A 10985-nucleotide genomic window follows, 5' to 3' on the forward strand; every position below is an offset into this window, starting at 1 on the left:
CTAGTTGAAAACTTTTCCCAATACCCCGCTTCCGCCGGTTTGCAATACAATCGGTGAAAGCAATTTTTGACAGTCTCGTCAGAGCGTGACATAGTCTTGCAGGCATCGTGCTGTCTAACTGCAATACTATACCGCTGGAGGAAACAGCCCGGGTTCAATGAGCCTTGGAATGTGACTAGGAAAGTGAAGCCTTTTGAAAGAGGTAATGTCGACGCTTTTTTAACAGAGCACCAAAAAAGCGTCTTTTTTGAAGGCCTGGGTACTGAGCATTGGTGGTTCAGTGGTAGAATTCTCACTTCCCACGTGGGAGGCTCTGGTTCGATTCCCAGCCAAAGCAGTGGCTTTTGCAGCGAGCGGCTCCATCACTTGCATCCCCTTGCAACTCGCAACTGAAAACCCACTGAAGCAAAGCATTTGTTAGCCAGGTCAGTACCCGGATGAGGGTGAGCTACAGGGAAAAACAAAGTTTCCAGCTGGAAGTGGTGTTAATGGTGCCGGTGGGGGGGCGCTCAACCTGAGGTCTGTGCGGGTCCCAATGCCCCAGCATAGTGACGGAGACGCTGTGTTGTAAAAGGGCGCTGTCTCTTGGATGAGATGTAAAACCGAGGTCACAGCGCTCTGTGGTCATTAAAAATGACCACCAAAACCTTTGACAAAAGCTCTTGGTAATTGATGGTCTTCAATAATGCTTCTCCTTTAGGTACATTTTAAATCAGCTGAAAAATGCTGTGAAATGGGGGGTCACTTCACGCCAGTGTAGGATTTGGGTTACAAGAACCATGAAACTGCACGAGAAAGCCCGTACACTGAATTACACGGCTTTCTATTCAAAGGAGGGCAAAAGAAATTCCCTGAGTTCGATTTTTTGCAGCACAGAGAGGATTGCTGTCGTGAGGCTGGTTAGCTCAGTTGGTTAGAGCGTGGTGCTAATACCGCCAAGGTCGTGGGTTCGATCTCCATACAGGCCAGGTCGTTTTCTCCTCTCTTACAAAAGCTGTTAGGTTCCTTTCCGTGGTGAGATGGGTTGTCATGCAACGCTGCCACATAGTGCCGACAGACAATTAAATGACAAAAATGAAGAGAGTTAAAGCAGCTGGAAAGGTTTTCTTACAACTTTTGAGCTGACACAGTTTTGGAAAATGTTTTCTTCACGCTGCACTGTACCACATAGGCAGCCAAGAGTCTCCAAAACAAAACAGAATTGACAGTCATATAATGTCCATTAACCCCGGTTTTAAACACAGACTCATGTCTGCCATCATAAGAATATGAGTCCAATATTTTAGAATATAGTCAGAATGTCTTCTAACCTTACCTGTGGTGTCTTTAATCCCTATTGCTCAACGCATGGTGTACGTACTGCATACATGTGTCTTGAGAATGAGGAATGGGCCCCTGAGACATTTACCTGTTTCACAAATGATCGTATTTTACTAGAGATTCTGTTTGGGATTCAGATGTGCATTCGGACAGCAATTCCTTTCAAGAAATGATACATTCTGGATGAGGTCAAAGGTGCTGGAACACTGTATTTAGGATGTGTTTGCAGTGATTGTGTCTCCTGCTTCAACGCAGTGATATATAGATGTGCTCCTGTAATTTATTGGTACATTCCCAGGGCAGTAAGTAGTCTGAGGATTTATTTCCAGACGGCATAGAGCAGTGAAGCAGTGAAGTAGTGCAACACACTGGATCATTATATTATTAGAATCTATTCTACTTAAATTATTACATTATACACAACTTGAGCTCTCAGCACCGTACTGAGCCCAGGTGTTTTTCTAAAGCTGTCAGGTGCAGTTCATTTACATGAAGGAAATCTCTTACTGGGTACGATTACAATGCAGTAAGTAGCACAGGCTACTTAGGGAGTCGAACCTCCAAACTCCTAATCCATAGTCAGATACATTATCCATTGCACCACTGGCCCTGGTGTGCCACTGCAGGACTGTAACCCAGTGAGATCAGCACTGCAACTAGTAAAATATTACCCCGGTCCATTCTTTTCCAAAAGTGAGAAACACCTGTTTTCTACATTTTGTCTGTTTTAAAACCATATCTCTTTAAACCAAACCAAGAGTTTGTCTTTTGCACTGATATTCTGATTCATTTCGATTTCAAAGAAAAAAAAAACATTATCTTCCAAAGCATCATAAAATTGTCCCTTCTTCCAGACTCTACTTCTCTCTTGTAGTAGTACAGCAGACCTTTCCAGGTGAGCAGATCACAGAGTCCGAAATGAGCTTCCTCCATCAAGCAAAGTACCTGAACATGACTCTGTCTTCATAAAAGCGCACCTGTAAAAAGAAATTAAATCCGAACTCAAGAGGGCAGCACAGTGGGCAAAAGACGTATAATATTCGTCTATTAAACGCATACCTTAGACGTCTAAATGTGGTCTGCAATTCGTCTAGAATCTCTGCACAGTGTACGAAGTAAATTATTTTCGCAGTAATTAATTTACACGTGTATAATAAACATAGTAAATATAATAAATTAATTACTGCGAAAATAATTTACTTCGTACACTGTGCAGAGTGCCGTATACTCCTAGTTGCGGCACACACGATACAGATGCAGCCATTCAAAATGGGTGAGGTATTTCGCGGCATACCTCGACCGGGGTATCACGCGGTTCACGTGTGTCACGTGACTAACTATCCGGCGTCGCCTTGTTAAACCGCCTTTAATTTTGAACTGTGTATTACAGCATGTTAATCATCAGTCATTAAAATGTTGGTATATTTTATGAAAGCAAGATTGCTCAGTTGGACAAAAGTACACAACCTACCTTTATCAGAAATATTTATGCATCAAAGCCTTTACTGAAGATATTACTAATAGTATTGTAACGCCTACGGCCGACAAGCAGTGTGTGTAAGAGCCGGCGTACCAGAGCGGGTGACGTCACCGCCCTTCCCTGTGATAGCAGGACCACAGCTACTGGGCTGTGGAGAGATCTCTCTTTAGCTCACGGAGCTAGGTCGCTGCAGAGAGACGCGGAAGTCCCGGGTTCGAGCCCCGGACGGTACAGGGGCCGACCTAATGCGGCAAGGGCGCCCGCCTGAGCCCCCGTTGCGTTACATTCGGCGTACCAGAGCGGGTGACGTCACCGCCCTTCCCTGTGATAGCAGGACCACAGCTACTGGGCTGTGGAGAGATCTCTCTTTAGCTCACGGGGCTAGGTCGCTGCAGAGAGACGCGGATGTCCCGGGTTCGAGCCTCCAGTCGGGATGGGGCCGACCAGATGCGGCAAGGGCGCCTGCCTGAGCCCCCGTTGCGTTACATTGGTGTCAGAAGCGGGGTGGGATAGCCCTTCGCCAGGGACGGCGATTTAAGCGGGGGAGAGTGTAACGCTTACGGCCGACAAGCAGTGTGTGTAAGAGCCGGCGTACCAGAGCGGGTGACGTCACCGCCCTTCCCTGTGATAGCAGGACCACAGCTACTGGGCTGTGGAGAGATCTCTCTTTAGCTCACGGGGCTAGGTCGCTGCAGAGAGACGCGGAAGTCCCGGGTTCGAGCCTCCAGTCGGGATGGGGCCGACCAGATGCGGCAAGGGCGCCCGCCGGAGCCCCCGTTGCGTTACATTGGTGTCAGAAGTGGGGTGGGATAGCCCTTCGCCGGGGACGGCGATTTAAGCGGGGGAGAGTGTAACGCCTACGGCCGACAAGCAGTGTGTGTAAGAGCCGGCGTACCAGAGCGGGTGACGTCACCGCCCTTCCCTGTGATAGCAGGACCACAGCTACTGGGCTGTGGTGAGATCTCTCTTTAGCTCACGGAGCTAGGTCGCTGCAGAGAGACGCGGAAGTCCCGGGTTCGAGCCCCGGACGGTGCAGGGGCCGACCTAATGCGGCAAGGGCGCCCGCCTGAGCCCCCGTTGCGTTACAGTATTAATAATGGATGACTTTGGACAAGCTGTATACTCAAACTGTAATTTCTTTAGCACATTTGTACAAGCACTTGGAATCTGTCCAAGCCATACTTTGTCAGGCATTTTGTTTTACTTCAACGGGCATAAAAACTTCCTTGCTTTTAACAGGGCGTTACATAATTTCTAACTATGAAAATGATTTAAAATGCGACACCTATCATGGAAATATAAATATAAAATATAAAAATCTTAAGATTTTTAAAATACATGACTTTGCTAAAATTTATTTGAAAATAAAAACAATTACAACCGCCAGGGGAGAGACAGAACAGGGTAGGGATGTTGGTTTTGCATAAGGGGCGGGGCTATGGAAATTATGTCTGTTTGGGAATGTGTAGTTACATGTTCTGGCTGTTTGTGAATTATCATTGTTGAGTATGGAGTGTTGAGGTATTGATTTTGTGTAATGCTTTATGTTGAAAATTGAGGTGGATTTTGTTTATGATAAACAGGATAAACTGGGATGGGAGGAAGGTTTGGTTTTGCATAAGGGGCGGGATTATGATAATTGTAGGACTTTGCGAGAGTAAAATGGTTTGATTATTTGATTTTGTATTGTGGTTGTTATCTATGTTTTTGGTTGGTATTATGTTTATATGGTTGTTTTTGTTGGTTGGTTGTTATTATGGTTATTAATAATACGATCTATAGTTGAAATCTGAGCCTAAATAAAAAGAAAAAGCAAGTGATTAGGTTTATGAGCAATCTAATTACTTATTCGTTTAAAAAGCTATATAAAATAAAGTTTATTATTAATTTGCTGGACAGAACGGTGAACATTATTATGCATAAGACAAAGATAACGATCCTGATCAGTTTAGAAATCTGTGTACGCTGTAAGGTTTTTACTTCTTAAACTTTTAAAATACACGTTTTGAATAGAAAGAAATCCTCTTCCTGGTACAGTATGTATAGCAAACCAGCACGTCTTTTTTCTCCAATCAGAGGGGTGTCAGATGGTGTCAGCCAATCACCATTCTGCGTTGGGTAGCAACGGGTGACTGTACTCAGGCGGAAGATGTAAACAGCTTAATGTTCGTGTTAAATAATTTTTTTAAATTAAAATTCATTCTATACAGCAATCGCATATTTGGGTACCGTTTCATAAAACTTTCATGCTTAAAATGTTTAGGGAGAAATGGAAGACTGGTGTGTATTTTTTCTTTAAACTACCAAGACCAGCCATACACAGTACAGTTTACATACATACAGTAATGTTTATGTTCCTAAATTAATATCGTTTATGACCTTCAGATGCGTTATGCTCCTCTTCTTTTTATGCTCAGCTACTAAAATTTCCCTTTAGTGGTAAAATCCATATAAATATTCAAAACTAAGCGGATTAAAATGTGCACAGTAAAGACATTAAATGATTAAATCTTTGCACTACCAACCAATGCACCACGAGTGCCCCGTCGGTCATTTTGGCCAGCCAATCACTTGCCCTGCGGTACCCTCTGGTGCCCCGCGGTGGCTTGTGGGTAGGTTACTGTACCGCGGGTTTTTACCGCGCATTTTGAATGGCTGCATCTATTAAACGCATACCTTAGACGTCTAAATGTGGTCTGCAATTCGTCTAGAATCTCTGCACAATGTACGAAGTAAATTATTTTCGCAGTAATTAATTTACACGTATATAATAAATATAGTAAATATAATAAATTAATTACTGCGAAAATAATTTACTTCGTACACTGTGCAGAGTGCCGTATACTCCTAGTTGCGGCACACACGATACATACAGTAAAAAGCCTCAGGCACTGTGTTAGATGTGTTTTCGATGTTATATATGCGTTTATTCATGTCGTCGATTTTACGGTTGCAATTCGACGTTGATTATACGTCGAGGCGACGTATATATACGTATAGCCGTATTTTCGCCGTAAATATACATATATTCGACGAATCAATGTCCACTGGGAAGGCGCATTGAAGGGTGCACCCCCATCATTAATCGTTGCGTCTCTGTGAAAGGAAAGCTTTTGAGCAGTCTTTGAAACAGCTCGGATGAAACACTTGATTGCTTCCATGTGCATCTGGAGCCCATTTCTTATTTTCACTTCACGCCGCCCAAAGCATTTCTAAAACAGGAGATTCGTGTTTGGGAATGCGCCCTGCCCTACGAATAAAACAGGTCTACGGGTCTGAAACCTGCTCCACGGAAAACAGTTCTGTTGCGCTTTTGATCAAAGGGAGATTTGCTGTTCTTACTTTTTGATGACATAACACCCAAAGGGGCTTCTTTGGAGCTGTATTCCAACCAGCATCCTAAAGTTTCTTAGCGGTATCCTTTACAGTCCTCTGTTCGGTCGACAAGGGACAGAAGGGGGCAGCTTTCCTCACACATACAGTGCAATGTACTGTAGTGTTCCCGTTCATTGAATTTGCAGTTCTGCATCAGACCTCTAATTCGTTTCCTTAGCTTGGATTTAAGCCACGAAGCAGGCTTCTACTGTATAAACGTCTAGAGGAATCACAAACTATTTGAGAGGCCATCATCCCAGGGGGAACTGACAAAGTCTATCCCTAAACACCTAGCGCAGTCTCTCAAGAGACTGTCAAAAATCGCTTTCTCCGTTTGCGTTGCAAGTAAGTGAAAACGCGGTCTCAACCCAGAGCCACTTGGGAGCAGCGGCACATAAATACTGTTACTGTCACTGCTCGATACCGATGTTAGCCTACTGTACCATGTTCAGCCACCGCTAGAAAATGTATGGCTCTAGTTCTGGAGCAAACGACAGGAGGGCCAACGTCGAACGGGCACACATGTCAGACATGGAAACCGACGAGAGTGGGATTCGAACCCATACATGCAGAGCACAATGGATTAACAAGCCATCGCCTTAACCAATCAGCCACCTCGTCAACAGAACTGGGCTGTCCCAACTGAGTTGGCGCGCTCCAGATGACTTCTGGTACCTTTAGGGTACGGTGTTCCCTGAAGGGCTCTCAAACCCCGCATTTCAGATGCCTAGCTGTATCGCTGATGTGTTGCACCTCAGAATCACTTTTAAACCTTACCTCTGGTATCTTTAATCCCTATTGCTCAACGCATGGTGAAAGTATTGCATAAATGTGTCTGAAAATGAGCAATGGGCACCTGAGAGTCATTTTCCTGTTCCACGTGCGATTTCAACATTTTCCTTGGGAGATGTCAAGCCAGCAAGCCACTGCTGTGGTTCAGTGGCCAGTGTGGAGTTCAGTCGCCCTGTTGTACACAGAAAGCACATTGAGCTCCTTGGACATGAAAAGTTCCAGATGAAAGCCATTTGTCATCCTTTCTCTTGGTGTCGATGTTGCTATTGTATGTAAAGGTGGCAACTTGCTCAGCGAGCAGGCGGAGCACACACCGAATGCAGATGTGTCTGAGTGGTGTGTCCAAGTGGCTGCAAAAGGACAGCACTCCTGGGGAGCCGTGGCTTAGTTGGTTAAAGCACCTGTCTAGTGAACAGGAGACCCTGGGTCTGAATCCCAGCGGACAACCGCTAGACTTAATTAAACACAAGTATTCCTTTCCTGTCTTTAACACGACTTGTTTTTCTTAAAATAGATGCAACTTGCAAAACATGAAATACAAACCTTGCTAATCAGCGCTAGCAGCTGGCAAAAAAAAAGAAGTCAGCAATGTTTTTTTTCTTTAACCTTAACCCTGCTAATGGAGAAGAGTTAAACGACCGAGTCTATGCAGCTTAAACGGTGCGCACGTTGGGTTCTTAGCTGAAAGGGTGGTAAATCACGCTCACCCCAGTCCTTAATCTTTTAAAGAGGATACAAAATTGAACATAGTCGCCACATCACATACATCCTGTTCAATGATAAAAAGGTAACATCTATCCTCACTCCAGAGTAAATCTCACGTTGAGGGCATATTTTTTTTCACTTTGCCGTGAATCGGGCTCCGCTGCACAGAGGAGAGAGGACAGGTGACAGGGGAGTCACACGCTGGCGGTTTGACTACGCGGAAGATCACTGAGGGATCCACAGTATATGGACCCTCCGTGCGCCATCAGTCCACACTCCGGACTCTGAATCCTACCATCCGAGTTAAGATCTCGGCGGAACCTGAGGCGCAGTTCCGTCTTAAAACGTAATCTGGTGAGCATTTCTAGAATCGTTCTTGTATAGATGCAGCCTTTAATGTGTTGCTAGGTTAAAATTGATGACTTCTTGAACTTCAGTAGGCAACTGCCCTCTTGAGTTCGGATTTAATTTCTTTATTACAGGGGCGCTTTTATGAAGACAGAGTCATGTTCAGGTACTTTGCTTGATGGAGGAAGCTCATTTCGGACTCTGTGATCTGCTCACCTGGAAAGGTCTGCTGTACTACTACAAGAGAGAAGTACAGTCTGGAAGAAGGGACAATTTTATGATGCTTTGGAAGATAATGTTTTTTTTTTCTTTGAAATCGAAATGAATCAGAATATCAGTGCAAAAGACAAACTCTTGGTTTGGTTTAAAGAGATATGGTTTTAAAACAGACAAAATGTAGAAAACAGATGTTTCTCACTTTTGGAAAAGAATGGACCGGAGGTAATATTTTACTAGTTGCAGTGCTGATCTCACTGGGTTACAGTCCTGCAGTGTCACACCAGGGCCAGTGGTGCAATGGATAACGCTTCTGACTACGAATCAGGAAATTGCAGGTTTGACTCCTGCCTGGTTCGGGTCGATTTTAAATGCATCGGGCTACTCCCTAAGCAGTCTGTGCTACTTACTGCATTGTAATCGTACCCAGTAAGAGATTTCCTTCATGTAAATGAACTGCACCTGACAGCTTTAGAAAAACACCTGGGCTCAGTACGGTGCTGAGAGCTCAGCGTTGCTGTTGTTCTAATTAGCACGCACTGCATCGGCTATGAGCCCGAACTTTTCAATTATTCCGATCAGTAAGTCAACACGTAGTCCACATGAAAGGTAGAAATATTCTCTTGTCTGTCTCTTGTTTGTATAGAACTGAATGTCCCTGACAATGTACTGTTAGTTTTAATTGAAGAACGGCATTTGTGTTCAAATATACCAGACAAGTTTACGTAACTGCTCACGCGACACTCAGTTATAATTAGTCAAGAAATAAAGTCGAACAACAGCTGCGGGTTTGATTCTGAACGTATGAGATTTCAGCGCCTTTTACTTCCATTGACAAATGATAGAGATTCGAAGAGAGATCCTTCAGACCAGCAAGCAAACCCACGGCTATTTCGGTTTTCTATCTAGGCAACGTTGGTGTCTGCAATAGCATACATGAAAGCGTGATGCAATTTCTGTGGCTACATTTGTTGCACGTCATGCACAGTAAGAGTGTTTCTAACACCAAATAAAAAGTCAACAATTAGCGATGATGCCTTCTCCTCAGTTAACCCACTGAAACCCTTGCTGTTAACAGTTCTTTACTGCGTGCTTTACGAGCACCTACATATCGTGTCGGTTCTTTCAGCTTTATTCATTAGGTTTTCAAAGGCATAAGTAGAGCACCAGAGGTGCGAACGCAAAATGTGTGGTTATCTGAAGAACTGCTTTCCATGGCAGCGGGTCCAAGCGATTTAGCGTTTTTATAGTACCGGGAAAGGAGAAGCGGCACTTTGCCTTTGCCGCGCAGGCACAAGGCGACGTGCGGCAGACGCCGGAGTCGTCGAGTTCCGAACCTGCGCGGGGAGTCCCAAACGCACTTAACCACTCGGCCACGACAAAAGCGAGCTCGCTGCCGCCGCATTCCTCCTATAATCTAACACGGAGTGCGAGGTGGCTGCGGAAACCTTTTTAAAGTCGCTCTCCGTTAAAAAAAAATACCTTTCACAAGATTCGTGCCGGCAGACAGACACGCCTCAGATGGTTTAAGGCTGGCTTCACGTTCAAATGATAAAGTCCCCCAGTCCGGATGTCAAAATGCAACTTTGGCAGACAGAAAAAACATCAACAAACCACAAATGGTTTTTACAAGCAGCACCACACTGCACTTTCAAAAGCATTTACATTCGTGTTAGACGCAGGAATTGCCTTTGATTTGCGCGCTTACGAACGCCATGGAAAACGAAACAAAACTAAAGCCCTCAGCTCCTGCACTTGATTATAATGCCGTTACGTGTCGAAGCAGGAATTTATGTCATCCTACCACTGCAACACGGGGAATAGAGAGAAATGAGCACACGCTACGAATTGTCTCTAATCAGTCCCTACAGTTGTAAGGCGCCTGGAAGCGTGCACCCCCAGCATTAATCTTTGCGCATCTGTGCAAGGTAAACTCTGGAGCAGTCTCTGAAACGGCTCAAAGGAAACAAGTGATGTAATTCAAGGGAAAGGCTTGGGTCAGTTTCAGACGGCCTCCAACAGGGAGATTCAAGCGCCCCACCTTCAGCCCAATCTGCGCTGCCAGAACGCCAACGGCTCCTCTGCTCTCCGGGGTGCGGTTGTGACCCCGTAACCTAAAGTGTTGGTGGCAGACAAATGGAGACTAACAGGTGACGTCCTAGGACATGACTTCATTGTGACACTCGGTGGGGATGGTGACCATTGCTTGGAAAAGAGTGCGAGGCCCCTTTAGAAAAACATTTTGTTAACAGGCATTCTGCCTCAGCCTAAACACCTATAGCTTGCAAAGAGCATGCTATTAGACAGGCACCTCTACAAGACCTTAAGAGTCTCTTAAACTAGTGATAGTAAGGTGTTCCCAATGGGCGATGTTCGGCTTTCAAATCATCACTCCGTGGAAGTGCCGAGATGCAGCTGTTTAAGGCTTAGAAGCAGCTGACTGTTTCACTACCTAGCTGATCACTGTCAGTCAGGGAGCTTAGAGGTGAAAAGCCTGTCTGAGAGACAATTCGCCGTCGATCAGTTCAATATGTTCCGTACCAGCTCGGCGCACCTGAGATCATCTTGGTAGCCGTGTAGCTCAGATGAGTGAGAGCGTGTGTGTGTACCACCGTGATTGGATGCCGGCCCTTCTCAGGTCACAGTAAACCTTCTGCTGCCTAACTTCCCTAATTTTGGGGATCCCTTTGAAAAATCAAAGGAAAAAAAAAACTGGCTCTTCATCAGCGTGATCGACCCAACCCAGTGT

At 45.0% G+C, this 10985-nt stretch overlaps 1 pseudogene; it reads left to right on the forward strand.

Annotated features, from left to right (window-relative positions):
• LOC148635310 (U4 spliceosomal RNA) lies at positions 1-85 on the forward strand (annotated as a pseudogene; the record flags this gene model as incomplete).
• Positions 86-10985: the final 10900 nt, after the last annotated feature.

Source organism: Lepisosteus platostomus, unplaced genomic scaffold, assembly GCF_059453375.1.
Source record: "Lepisosteus platostomus isolate fLepPlt1 unplaced genomic scaffold, fLepPlt1.hap1 Scaffold_272_H1, whole genome shotgun sequence".
Taxonomy (NCBI): domain Eukaryota; kingdom Metazoa; phylum Chordata; class Actinopteri; order Semionotiformes; family Lepisosteidae; genus Lepisosteus; species Lepisosteus platostomus.